At 39.2% G+C, this 14,656-nt stretch overlaps 1 long non-coding RNA gene across 1 annotated transcript; it reads left to right on the plus strand.

The window, feature by feature from the left end:
• Positions 1-137: 137 nt before the first annotated feature.
• On the plus strand, positions 138-12,514 carry LOC311276780. Its single transcript, XR_014625126.1, has 3 exons — positions 138-218; positions 335-458; positions 11,708-12,514. It is a non-coding gene; the product is annotated as an uncharacterized lncRNA (long non-coding RNA).
• The last annotated feature ends 2,142 nt before the right edge of the window (positions 12,515-14,656 follow it).

The raw sequence follows: 14,656 nt of genomic DNA on the forward strand, positions 1-14,656 counted from the left end.
AAATAAATATAAATTTTTCAAAAGGAGGAGGAAACATCTTTATCTTTTGTTTAAAAGCCTGTGAGACTCTTCTCTGTGTTGAACGCATGACCGTGACGTTTATAGTTTCGTGCTTTGCCACATAATCATTACAGGACCATTGCCATACTAGTCCAAGACACCAACACTGTTTGCGCACCATGGGCTTCTCTTTGAAACTATGAACAAAACTGCGCAAGGTAAGACAAAGTCATGATTACATTAAATATGGGTTTCAACATAATTTGTGTCATCCACAATGTGTTTTGTGTTTTTTAAAGTTATATTTTTGGGCTTTTGCCTTTTATTTTGGCAGGACTGTTCAAAGAAAGACAGGAAGAGATAGGAGAGAAGAGAGGGGAACGAGATGAGGAAGTGACCACGAGATGGTACTCAAAGTCAGATTGTGCTACAGGACAGTTGTACTACAGTACAGTACAGTAAGGCTTTTAATGTTTATGAAAGAAGTCTCTTATGCTTACCATGACTACAATAGTTTGATCAAAATTACAGTAAAATATTTTTAAATAGTCTGACTATTTAAAATAGCTTTTCTCAGTGAATATATTTTAAAATGTAATTAATTCCTGTAATTATGATCAATGTTGAAAACAGTTGTGCTGCTTAAAGTCCCCATGTTTTTGGCTTTTAGTATGAATATGTTAGCCTTACTGTTCCCTACACTTAATGCTGCCCTTAATTCAGTGCTATGGGAACACTTTTGAGGATCTCCATGATGTCAATTCATTCATGGGGAAAACCTTATTCTTCGCGTGTCTTTGTGCCCTTGACTTCAACTTATTTGACTATCGTGGGAGCAAGGGCGTGTGGTTATACGATGATGCCCCAGTCCGAAGAGATGCCCGCAGGCTATCTCTTCCCCGGAGGTCATCGTCACTTAAAAAGTCAGCTCTCTTCACGAAGCCGTGCAAAATAACATCCATGCTGGTGGGGAAGTCTGGTTTCAGGTTAGTGTCACGTGAACCGGCAGACTAACGGAGGACACTGCGGCTTTACCGAGTTCAACTTCTCTGGCCGAGCTGTCTGTGATATAAACGGAATGCTATTGGCTATTTAAAAAAATGGGAGGAGCTTTTCGATATGTCCCGCCCTGTCTTCCTGTTTCAGTGGAAATGACATCAACACATTGAATAATGCTGCACGTTTCAAGGCACTTCAGTGGGCCTTTAATTTTTGTGTGGAAACCGTGATTTTTTTTCTTTCCAGTATTCAAATGGCCACGCACACACTGTAAAGTTTCAGGAGTGACAACCAAATTTAAATGCAGGAGTGCGGCCCCTAAATTATGTATATATATGTATTCATAAATTATGAATAATGTTCCGTGTGTGTAAGGAATACGACTCGCTCCCAAAACTGAGATGATTGACACTGTGGTAACCCTAGCAACGTTTTTGGCATCTTGCGTGTTTGCTATTTGCCATTCTGACCGAAGAAATATTACAGCCACAAAAGACTTCTTGTGTTCAGCAATTTTAACTAAAGCATAGTCAACGGAGGCGTCTTGTTTTGCTTATGCTCGGAAAGGCACCTTCACTTGCAGTGTTGCCATGTTCACTAATTATAAGCCTTTTTGGGCTTGTTGTTTAAGCTTGGCTCATAAAGCGATAAAGTTTATGGAGTTATTAAAGTGAGCAAGTGCAGGTCATGATATTTTGATCTTAGTTTCAGCATAAAGCATTTTGATTTATTTCAGTTTATTGTGACCTTGTTCTTGTTCTGTTTTTCTAGCAAGATCTGGAAACACGTATGATTCAGAGCTCGTACTGCTTTCCCTGTGATTGCTTGCACATAAAGAGGAGAGAAACATCTCTGAAGCATTTTACCCAAATTGACAACCAAATTTAGTTGCAGTGTGTACGTGGCCATGAATAGAAAGTTCAAACGTATTTATACATGTCTGCTGTCACTTTTGATCAATTTAATGCATTCTCTCTGAATAAAAGAATTAATTTCTTTAAAGGGGACCTATTATGCTCCTTTTTACAAAATGTAATATAAATCTCAGGTGTCCCCAGAATGTGTCTGTGAAGTTTCAGCTTAAAATGCCCCAGATCTTTATTATACCATGTTGTAAATGCCCATATTATTTTAGTGGAAGGAAAAACTCACCAACTTCACATAAGCGCAGTCGGTTATGTCTGTGAACATAAACAGCAAGTAAAGAAATGGCATATGTATATTAGATCTGTGTTTTAAAAGGTTAAAGCACCGTAATATACAGTACCCAATGCTATATATGCTGTTAATATGAATCAAACAACAAAAGAAAAACAGAAAATCACTCACTGCTCTTGATTGAATAACTTTAGAAGCTTTAATAAGAATACATTTCTTGAATGCTGCTGTTAAATGCTCTGGAGAGGAGATAAACATGATGGATTGTGTACAGCTCTCTGAGGGCGGGTCTATGCTAATAGGGCAGAGTCTGTCAGCAGTGGTGGGTAGGGCCTGTGCAATGTGAAGTCACATTGCATAGAATCTGCAAACAGCTTATTCTGAGACACTGCTTATGATTTATGGGGATTTAAAAAAAAAAAGTGGGTGGATTTTTACGATTATAGGGTGGTTTTGTACATACACTGCCGAGACACATTTATGCTCATGTGAATTTTGCATGATAAGTTCCCTTTAAAATAATCTTACTAAACACAAACATTTGAACAATACTGTATATGTCGTAGTGCTGCACACAAGGCAGTGAATGATTTGTTGCTGAGAGCATGAAGCCATCACAATTCAAGGGACATTTGGAACTCAAAATTGTAAATTTTCCTTTTTTGGAAAGGATCTTTGTAATGTTATTAATTTTTTTAATACATTGTTTCTATTCTTTTTTTTTTTTTTGCATGATAAACAATTTTAGTACTGTTGTACCAAATATCCAATATGAAGCCAAACTAGTGGTGCCTGCCTGGTGTGCAGTAAGAATCAGGCTGAATATCCATCCTGATCCTTATTTTAAATCTCCCTAGAGGAAAAGGGAGAGAGAGAGAGAGGCAGGCAGGTGAAGCATGGGGCCGAATGCAGATGTGACGCAAGTTCAGAGGGCTTGTGCTCCCTGCGGACATCCCTCTGCCTCCAAGCAATAGCGCATCTCTTACCCAAGCCCACTGCGGTGCCCCACTCATAAAAGACTCACTTTTAAGGGGATGAGAGGCAAATAAATCTCCTTTACAGGGGTTATAAAAGTAAAATGCAGGATTAAGGCTGCCCTGCACAACCAGTGCACATACACAAACATATACATCATTTCCCTCTTTTTCCAGAGCATAACCTACTGTGATTTCAAAGTGACCCCCATGGGTCCTCAGGACACGTTTTGAATGTCAACATATGGTGGACAGCTGGAATAAGGCCTTTAGGACACACTGCCATGAGATGAGGTCAGTTTACTTTAAGTGACCATAAAGAACCAATACAGTATTTGATCTGTCTGCCCGTATGTGTCTGCCCGTATGTGCAGATCTATTTTTATTCCTGACAGTTTTTTATGCCACTGTTTTAACCACAGCTCGCTCAGATGGATCCACTTTCTTTCCCTTTTTTTTCCCTCACGCTCTTTCCCTCTCTATCCCTCAGCTCCCTATCTCTATTTAAATACAAATGGAGGGCTCTTAAAAAGAAATTGTCCTCAAAATGCTGGAGTCCCTGTTGTATTTCACACTCAGGGAGCATGTCGCACCAGCCGCACACGTGTTGAAAGTGTGTGCCGAGAATTATTGGTGCCTGTGCCTCGTTTCCAAGGTTACAGGTTATTATTGGTTTGAGTGGGCTTCACGTGGCATGATGCAGCACTGGCTCTGAGAGGTGTTTATGGCAGCAGAAAAGGATCCAAATTTTAAAAGCAGCATTAGAAGGTTTGGCCCAGAGCACATGTTGAGTTGTGAGCTCATGACCTGTACTATTTATGTTAGATAAACTGATTTATTTCCCTGTTACTAAGTCACAGTGATTCGCATTCTTTATAGGTGCCTACTCCTTCCCTTCAACTGGTTTTGTTGTGTTCCTTTGAGGAACAGTGGCCAGAGAGGTGAATTGATTTACTTGATGTGTGTTTGGAGGTTGCTTCAGATAATTTTTTTATTAGTACAGAGCATCCAAATCAGAATGTTCACGCAGGCACAAACTGAATGGCATGTTCCTCTTTAGAGTTTTGAGCCAAGTGAATTTAAATGCGATGTCCAAAAATAAATTCATATTTTTTTCCCCTAAGAATGCATTAAATTGATCAAAAGTGTCAATTAACTACTATTTTAGCATCCACACCACAGACAATATCGTTCTGTTTATTTTAAGCGTTCACTTTAAATGCTCAACTTCTTTAAAGCGGGATGGATTCTGATTGGCTGTCAAATTTTAGTTCTTTTGATGGAAAGAAATATCCAACAATTCCAACAATATAATTTCTCTGTGCCGTTATCGTTATAGTTGTGGTGTGGGCTCTGCTATTCTTTTATATTTAGAATGTAAAAATTACATCTTTTTCGTCATTGCTATAGTTATCCTCCTTAGTTATCCTCAAATATATATATATATATATATATACACACACATACCGTACATATATGATTTGATTTGGCCTCAACATGAACTCCACCTTCTGAGCTATTCTATCCACATATATACATGTCAGTAATTGTCTCTTGTGTCTTTATTTATTTCTCCTAAAGAATGTTTAGGAAAAACATCTGAAGCAGAGTCGATAGTTAAATGAAACACCTGAGAATTTCATTAAGTCTCTTGAGCTGTGAAAAGAGCAATAAACCTTTCCTCTGAGAAACGATGACAAAACTGACATCCTCAAAAGACAACAAGATTTGAAAGCAAAGATGAGAGAAATGGATCTGTGAGGTGTTGTGACCACAGAGCTGGACTCCCGTTGAGAAGGACTGAAGCGTCTGTCTGTGTTTGGCTGGCTTCAGGGGGCAGGTGCGTGGCAGGCTCCAATCCTTTCGATATGCTTTTTCCTACTGTACGTCTTTGTACAATGAGAAAGCGAGGAGGGGGGAGAGGGACCTTGTGAAGACGAAGCCTCCTGCAAAGAAGCAATTAACAGCATAGCCCTGTCAAATTCTCTTTCTCTCTCTCTTTCTCCTCAGTCTCCTCTAACAAGGCCACAAAATGACTCACCTCTCATTGGGCGGGTGAGATGCCCTGAGAAACAGCACTGAGCATCACACCAGAGTATTTCCACTTTTCAGAACCACCGAGATTCAAGACTCTTCTGTGAAAATGAATGTAGTCAGCAAAGGTCAGTAATACGGTAATCTTGTGCAAAACTCGGAATATGGAATATATACCAAGCAGCTTTAATGTAGAGGGGAGAGGAAGTCGAAATCCCCTGTTGGAAGCTCGGATGGTGAAAACCACTCTCATTGCGTGTTATGTATGCATATGTGCGATGCAAACACATGAATTATGCATTGCATAAATGACAGCAATGACGGGACAGAACTCTAGTTCTGTTCAACAGCTGAACTGAAATGGCAGAGGACTCTTGTAGTTCGTAGAATTCTTTGGGAAAAAGGGGGATGCTTTATGGGCCCCCTCAACCACCTTTGATGCTATTTTGTGATGCATATCATTGTTGTGATAAAACTATAAATTGCTTAACAACAAAGCACGTTGTGAGAGTAGATTTGCATGCAGTTGCTGAGCAGATTACTTACAGAACAACTTTGACCAGAAAGGTCAAGTTCGTGCTGATCATTGAATGAACTGTGTGTGTGTGTGTGTGTGTATGTGTGTGTGTGTGTGTGTGTGTGTGTGTGTGTGCGCGCAGATCACACTATACTATACATCTATCTATCTATCTATCTGTTTGTTCTTGTTTAACCTTCATTGAGAGGACCAAATGTCCCTTCAGAATAGTACAGTGAAAAATTAGACATTATGGGGCCATTTGGTTAGGACCCATGAGGAATATAAATCATACAAAGTGATGTTTTCTGTGATGGGTTGGTTTAGAGGGATAGAATATACAGTTTGTACAGTATAAAACCATTACATCTATGGAGAGTCTACGTAAAGATGTAAAAACAAGTTTGTGTGTGTGTGTGTGTGTGTGTGTTTGGGGGGGTTGAGGTATACCCTATGTTATGATGGCAATATCCGCAATCTTTGTCCTTATGGGACATTTTTTGGTCCCCATGAGGAAAACATAAATTATGTTTTTTGATAGAATACACAGTTTGTACTGTATAAAAATCATTATGTCTTTGTTAAGTCCCCCATAAAACATGAAAACCAAACATTTGTGTGTGTGTATATATCCAATCCATTTTCAAACCTACTCTGAATCAGTTTGGGGATATATATATATATATATGTATATGTGTGTGTGTGTATATATATATATATATATCACCATAAATAAATCTCCACCATGCCTTCACATGAACCCCTTTTGGGTTCCACTTTTTTGGAGCCATCCAATGTATGCAGTACTTGTATGTTATTAAGAACTAGACCTATAACACCTACCTGATCCAGAGTAGGTTTGAAAATGGATTAGAAATGATCAGACTGCACAGGGACTGCCGCACTCTCTCATGCAGTTTCATAATTCAGAGATTCATCAACTGTTTTAGTGTTGCATCAGTTCACCATCCCGCATTACAAAAGTCTTGAATTGTGTTTTGTCTCTTATGGTATAGCACATTACCCATTACCTTGAATATGATATATGGTAATTTGACAGATACTAGATTAGAAGCAAATTAAAAGTTAATTTTAGAAATTTGCTAGAGCAATTTTGTTGAACTGGATGATTTTAAAGACAGTTTTGCATTATAGTACTCCTGCATATGTGTAAACACCAAAAACCTATTACATCCCATTTTTTATTATTTCTCAGATCACTTATCAAAATATTTGATTACAAGTGGCAGGTGAATTAGGATTTAACTTTTAAGAATACATTATATTATCTCCCCTTTTCACTGTCCTAATCTATTTGACATCTTTTTTTTTTTTTTACGGTTTCCGGAATATATCAGTCCAGGATCGCAGGCCTAAAACAGGGATATATTCTGGCCGCCATTTTTCGTTAAGATGTAGACAGTGAAGATAAGTGAAGTGTGAGGATTTTGTGTATGTATGCATGTGTGTCTGTGTTTGTATGCCGTCGCCACTGCTCTCTGCCAAAGGGAGGAGGGACCGTGTGTAATTTGGCTGCGGGAAGAGCGGCAGAAAACAATTATGTGCACGAGGTGGCCACGGAGATGAGGCAATCGGTGCACGCTATAATGGAGAGGACGGTTGACACATGGGCTTTATCCTGCTCTGGTATTGTTTGAATGTGGGCAAAATTACTCTACTATATTGTCAGGGCCTAAAATGAATTGCCAATTATATTCGATGGCATCCCATTGGAGAGTAGGTAACATTTAAAGTGATGGATAGAGACAGTGAGGATCTTTAGTGGATGCCTTTTTTATTCAGAAATGGCTAAAATTTCCTCACATTGTGAGTCTGGTGAGCAAGTTTATTTGGGAATGTGAAATAAACAGTGAACAAACAACAGCTTTAAACAGACATTCATTGAATCATATGGTTGCTGTCATAGGTAAATCGATTTTGAAGTTCCAATTTTATTATTTTTTCAACATAAGTTGAAATCAGGCTCTCCCTGTTGTTTGTGTTTTCAAGATGGTGTAGAAGAAGAAGAAGGCTTTTGTTTTTCTTTGAGAAATCACCGTTTTCAAATAGCAGTTGTTTGCCTTGTTTTTGACATCTTTGTAGTGCAATTTGTGTTTTATTCACCATGCAATACAGCTTTACGCTCTACCACGCTCTTTATAACTTCTTTCTTCTTTGTAAGTTATCCAAAGTAGGGATTTGACATCTTTGTGTTTGTAAGGCCGTTTTGTGTGTGTGTGTGTGTGTGTGTGTGTGTGTGTGTGTGTGTGTGTGTGTGTGTGTGTGTATTTCAAATCTTGCTAACTCAAGAGTCCAGCTGTAAACTGAACTCCAGCACATTTTTTAGAACTTATGAGTATGTGCTCATCATCCAATGATCTCAATTTCCATAACAATATTTCTGCACATCAGTTTCATCACTGATTTATTTTTTGGCAGTGAGAGAGAAACTATTCCTCCCACCTCTGTTCACCCAGGGTGCATCTGTGTGAATGAAACTCAGCTAATAAGCAGGATCAACCATGTTTCATTCCAACTTATTTAAGTACATCACCAAATGCCAATATGATTTTTCACATGTTCCATTTTTCGCCTTTCCTCACTTTTTACCTGTTCTCATTCTCGCACTGTTCATATTCTTTGAGTTAGCACGGCGGATTTATGTCTGGTACATCCTGTCTGAACATAGAAATCAACTCCATTTACACTTACATCCATTTCTGACATTAATTTCACTTTAATTTAGACTGTTATGCTGACACATGTGAGATTCTCCTAAAATACTAATATTATAAGTTCAAATCTTACGAAACATGCAGTGTATGGGTCATATTTTGACCGAAAAAAAATCTCATACTGTACATTGTACATGTATACCATTGAAAAGTTTGGTGTCAGTGAGATTTTTCTTTTTTTTCTTTTTTAAATGAAAGTATTATTTACAGTTTTTCTCAGTCGCTTTGGTGCATTTCTCACATCACTATTTACATTTGCACAACAGTTAATGCAGTTTTCAAAACAATTAGTACAAATTGCAAAACCTAGTTGATAACCTGCAAAAGCGTGTCACTTGCTCAAAATGGAGAGCTCATTCCTTAAAAGCAAGTATTCATGTCAATGAAAGTGTCAATGTCATCAAGATGAAAAGTCCTGACACCATTGTTTATGAACAAGATAGTCAAATGGCTTTGTCATGTTTTCAATGCAAAAAAGTCAGATCTTGGTGACACTGCCTGAAAATGCTCAAGACAGCACTATATACTATTTGCACAGCCATTTGAAAAATACAGTAAAGTTACACATTACTGTATTTAGTGAGGTAACTGAGTACAAGACACTGAATGTGTATGTTTCACATTTTACTGCATATGCTCTTTGCAATTCTAATTTGTTCACAGCATTGTGCAAAAGAAAAAATACACCCTTATTTACAACAAACATAAACTCCCTTTGGGTAGAGCTGTGCACAACTGTAAACAATATTGCAGTACATATTGTAACTGAACATACAACATACATAGTACTGTAATCATTCATGCACATCCAGACGTTCCTCTCTGTCTGGCCACATAATTTCATCTACATCACAGCGAATATCATCTCTAGCTCAACTGCAAATTGTTCAATTTAGGAGACATTTTCAGAAAAAAAAAAGATTAAAAAAAATGTGTAAAATTTGCTTGACAGATTTTGACAACTAGTTCAACATTTTTGTATGTAATGACTTAAGCAATGAAATGAGGACTATTAGTTTTATATGGAATGACTATTCAGCATTAACAAGTATAGTTAATTTTGACTGACATGACATAAGCAAATGATAATGTTATAAAACAGCAGAGAGTTGTATGAAAGCAATTGATGCATGTCCAAAAGCATTTGCAATTTGTTTGAAGGAATGAGAAACTGCTACTATGATGTGCACAAATGACTAAATGTTGTGGAGGTTGAACTAACTGTTGTGCAAATGTAAAAAGTGATGTGAGAAATGCACCAAAGCGACTGAGAAAAACTGTAAGTTAATATTAGAATCCTGAAAAACAAATAATTTGAGCAGCACAACTGTTTTCAACATTGGCAGGAATTTAAACAATATATTTTAAAATATATAGTAATAGAAAACGGTTATTTTACATTGGAATATTATTTCACAGTATTATTTTTAATGTATTTTTGATCGAATAAATGCAGACTCGGTGAGCACAAAAAAAAAGTAGAATAAATTTGAAGGATAATTTAAAGGTGCATTGCGCGAGAGTCTGAGTTTTCGCAGAACTACGCCCCCTCTGGCGGCAAGCAAAACTGCAACCAGAGGTGTGCACGCTCACGGACCACACGCACACGCACGCTTGCACGAGCTCGAGCTGGTCATAATCATAACCCAAGGAGCATCAGCCGCACAAATCTTTTGTTTACAATCATAATGTCTTCAGAGGTAATAAAGTTTTAAATCTGCAAGTAATTTAAAATATGTGAAAGGAAAGGCAATTGAGTAAATAACACACTTATGTGTGAGGGAAAAAATGGGGGTAGTAGAAAACTTCGTTTTTTATTCCCATCTATCTCCATGTTGAACTGTGTTATGTGTTTACTGTATCCACTTATGACTATTATTATGGAAACACGTTCATGAACAATATAAGTTATAACTTTGTAAAAGCTCAAAATTGTAATCATGATACCATACCATACACAGTCGGTCAACAAAGTACACCCAAATGTCTCAAGGTAATAAACAATCAAGTGGCACTATGACGTTACCATAAAAGCCAAACAGGCTAATCCGCCGAAGATTTGCGGGGGTTTAGCCTGTTTTATTGATCAGCTAAGTAGCATATTCCAATAGCAATACATCGTAATTAAGCAGTAATTTGCTCAAAATTTGTGTCTAAGTATCTAACTTATATATCAGCATTTTATATCACAATCATTCTGAACCTGATCACTGACAAGTTAGTAAAACCTATTCCGATTGTACATTTATCTAGCTTACGCTAAAGCATTACACATTTTATGGATCGTCATTTATTGTCATTATTGGCCGTATCAGACATTAGAGAATGGGATATATCTTACCTTTTTATCAAGAAAAAAGCCAACTGAGGATCCCGTTTGAGCCCTAGAGCAGACCGGAGATCTCTCCATTTGTTGAAAGCCTTCCCTATGTTTACTCTCGTCTTACCCCGACGCCTGTCTGACTCCAATTTGGACCTTTTGGTTGCACTAGACAAAAGTTCTCTTTTTTTTTTTATCTTACGTGGAGTTTGCGTTGGTGTTTGAAATGAACTACAAGCCGGTCTCTTAGAATCCATTTTCTACGGAGAATGGCGGCGTCGGCGCATACACAAACCTGCCAGACATATGAGCGTGCCGTGAACGCGCATGACGTCACGCCCAGTCTCAGATTCCGACCCGAATCCCTCTTATTTATTTTACTGTACAGGATTATAGAGGCAATCGCAGTGATCAGAGAAGGGCTCAGTCAGCCCATCAGGCAATTGTTTAAGCATGTATGGGTTAGAAAACGGGTATTTTTAACATGAAAAGTTGCGCAATGCACCTTTAAGTATGTTTATCATTATTTGCATATATTTGTATTTGTTTGCATTGCATATGATATTTTCATGAATCTCATTCAGACATGAAACACAATTCACACAAAACATGGCTGCGATTTGACTTATTTTTAAGTAAAACTAAATATTCAGCGGTAAATAATATAGTGCAACACTTGATTATATCCATCGGGATATTTTTTTGTAGACCAAGGTTGTGGGTTCAATTCCCAGGGAACTACTGTAAAAGTATTTATATTGAATGCACTGTTAGCTGTTTTAGATTTTTTGTTAAATAAAATATCTGCCAAATAAGTCTGGGAATATTTGTTAAGAAAGTAAATTAATTTTGTAGATCAAACAGTAATACATTAAAATAATGACGTTTTATTGTTCTTTTACATATCACACTCTACATCTGCTTCTACTTGTGTGAATAACCATGCTCATTTTTGATTTTCCATCTGCAGTTCCCACTGTGTGTGTGTGACCCACGCGCTGCAGGTGCCTCGAACAGCCCAAAGTCCCCATCCTGACACGTGTGACTGACTGACAGAGAGGACAGACGCAGGGAGAATGATGCATTGAATGTCTAACCGCCCCACAACCTTCTGGAACGCCCTGCAAGAGCCGGGAGTCATTAACTTTTAAAGCAGGTAGACTGAGCGAGAGCGACGGAAAGAGAGGGGTCAGACACACACAGGGGCCAGTGTCCATACTGCTGCTCTGTGGCATACCAATCCCTCCCAAAACCCCTTCAAACGGGTCTGACGGACAAGAGCGAGAGGGCAGGGCGCAACCTGGCAATAGCGGGGTGTCGCTGCTGTCATCCGCCATGACACAGGTGGCACAGGTGGCATTGAGGATACGGGCAGGTATGGCCGCATCAGAGGAACAAGAGGGGTGATTGACAGGTCTCATCAGAGACAGCCTAATGACACCCCCAACCACCAATTAAGGCTCATCAAGGTCCCCAATTGAATGTCGCTGATAAATAATGTATGCCCTCAGTAATTCCACATAATCTTGATACTGGAGAGTCAAAGGTGTATGCATTATTAATGGGGCCAAATTGGACTTTAATAACTGCCTCAGTGAATCCTACACGGTGGAGGAATTCACTTATGTTAATATGGCTTTATTATTAATGGGGTGACGGTTTTCTAAAATGTTAACTGACTGAAGCACTCCAGAGGCAATTCCCAAGATTGACGAGTCCACCATCCGGGAGAACTGGAGCGTTCTTATTTATTTACCAGCCTACCTGTGGTGCGTCTGCCCAGACCATTAGATCAATAATTTGTTCATCAAATCATTAGCTTGTATCAGAGTGGCACAATTATGCGGGCGGCACGTTCGGATGACAGGGCGTCGTTAATCGCATATTAGCTCGAGACAGACTGGCTTACTCTTAACAAACACCGATGTGATGATAAAGGTAGCGCTATATAGTTTGTTTGGAGTGTTGCTGTTGCCGTAATTGGCTGACAGTGAGTCGGCTGATGGGATCCTGGAGAATATCACTAAACGATGTCACTAAATGATGAGCTTTTAATCTGAAAAGATCTCCCGGGGATTAAAGCACCAGCACATCATGGTGTTTTGAGTGAAAAGTCTAATATTTGCTGTAAACCTGCTTAGTCGTTAGACTGAGGAGCAATTTTCTTATCCGTTCCCACTCTGGAGGGCCTGATACAGGAGCACTTTGTAAACACAACTTACAGGGGAAGGTTCTGTGGGTCTAAAACTGGTTCTTAGCTTCTGTAAGCTTGTTGAAACTTCAGATATCATGTCTGTGCATGCATCCCAGACAGGAAGGAAAGTGATTGAATTGTTTGTGCGTTCCCCGCGCATTTGCATACGTCCACGGCGCATCAGAAGCGCGGTTCTGCTTCGCTTCTCTGAGCTAATCTACCTGGCAGAGGCTCTGAGATGTTGCTGGCACGTACACGGATCACAGCCCAGTTGCACAACATCACAAAGAAGCCAAATGAAAATATGTGTTTTCCATTTGTGTCTAGAAACCTCTGTGATGATTAAGAGATGCCTGTTTTTGAACTTATTCGGATTTTGGAGGTACAAAGTTCTAAATCAGTTACGCAGCGTAAACATTGAGCTTCAGTATGAGCACAAACGGATGCATACAAACAACAAGTTTCAAGGGTACAGGTATAACTTTTTTTTTGTTTTTCAGAAAAATGTGTTATCTTATTTTATTATCTCTTTTGTGACATGGCGCTTTAATGGTGTATTCAGTCATTTTTCCTCCAAAAGTGACTTATGGACTTTCTTCCTTTGTATCTGTTTCTTCTGATTTCCTTTCTCCTTATCTTGCAAAACTGCAGTTCTCTAAAGACCAGAAGTGTTGTGACTTCCTGAAAAGGATCAAGTGTGTGTTTCAGTGGACTACGCTTGGTGCCCAACCAATTAAGCAGCAATAAAATCTCCTGGATATCAGATACTGGTGTCCTTATAGATGCAGCATGCAGGTATCACATTATTTTGATATTGTAAGAGATCATTAACACCAAGAACTGAATCAATCACTTCGCTGTCACAGTTCAATTCAAATAAATCCATCTTTTGTTTATGTTTCCTGTTCAGTGTGTTGCAGAGATGCTGCAGTGTGTTCAGCAGATTTCCAGGAGCCTGGAGTGTTTTGAGATCTGCATGTACATGTATCAGGTCGGTCTAATCTAGGTAACTGTGGTTGCCTGGGAAACGCTATTGTTTGTGGGCTTAATTAATGAGAAATATTAGATGGCAGACATTAGCGCAGCTGGAGTTGCTCTCTTTCTACCTTGTTAACCTCTTCTTGCACTCACTCTCACGCCATCCCCCACTTCCTCTCTCTTCATTACATGTTCATCTGGCCGTGCGACTTGGCTTCGTGTGTGCGGCTGATACGGCAGATCGAACAGGACAGGTGTTTTCCGTTTCATCACGGCCTGTGTCTGAGGTTCGGGCAGTTGGAGGAACGGAAAAGCGTCAGGAGGGGGCAGATAGACGCAGGGCTGGCAGTTCATTGTCTGCATGCAGCAGAAGCCTAACAGAATTCCTGACATCCCATCGATATATTGACAGCCGCTGTCACTTGGGCAGCTTTAGTGATGTGCAGAGCTCTGGCACATAAGGCTGATGGCTTGGCTTCGATTGGTTGTGTGTTTTTCCACGCTGTCTTAATACCAACAGCATTCTGGGCAGGTCATTTCGATGGCAGCACGGACACTGGCTTTGCCAACATTTGTGCGAGTGCTCGCTTTTAGATTAAAACGGCTTTTGTCTTCTCAGAATATCCTCCAGCGCTTAATGTTTTTACTGGCCTAGTCTATCTCTTTTGTCTGTTTGTTCCCTGCGGTAAATTTAGCCATAGATTTCACAGTAAACCTTGCTCATCAAGCAAGTCTGGATTACTTTTA

Source organism: Rutilus rutilus, assembly GCF_951802725.1.
Source record: "Rutilus rutilus genome assembly, chromosome: 18".
NCBI lineage: Eukaryota > Metazoa > Chordata > Actinopteri > Cypriniformes > Leuciscidae > Rutilus > Rutilus rutilus.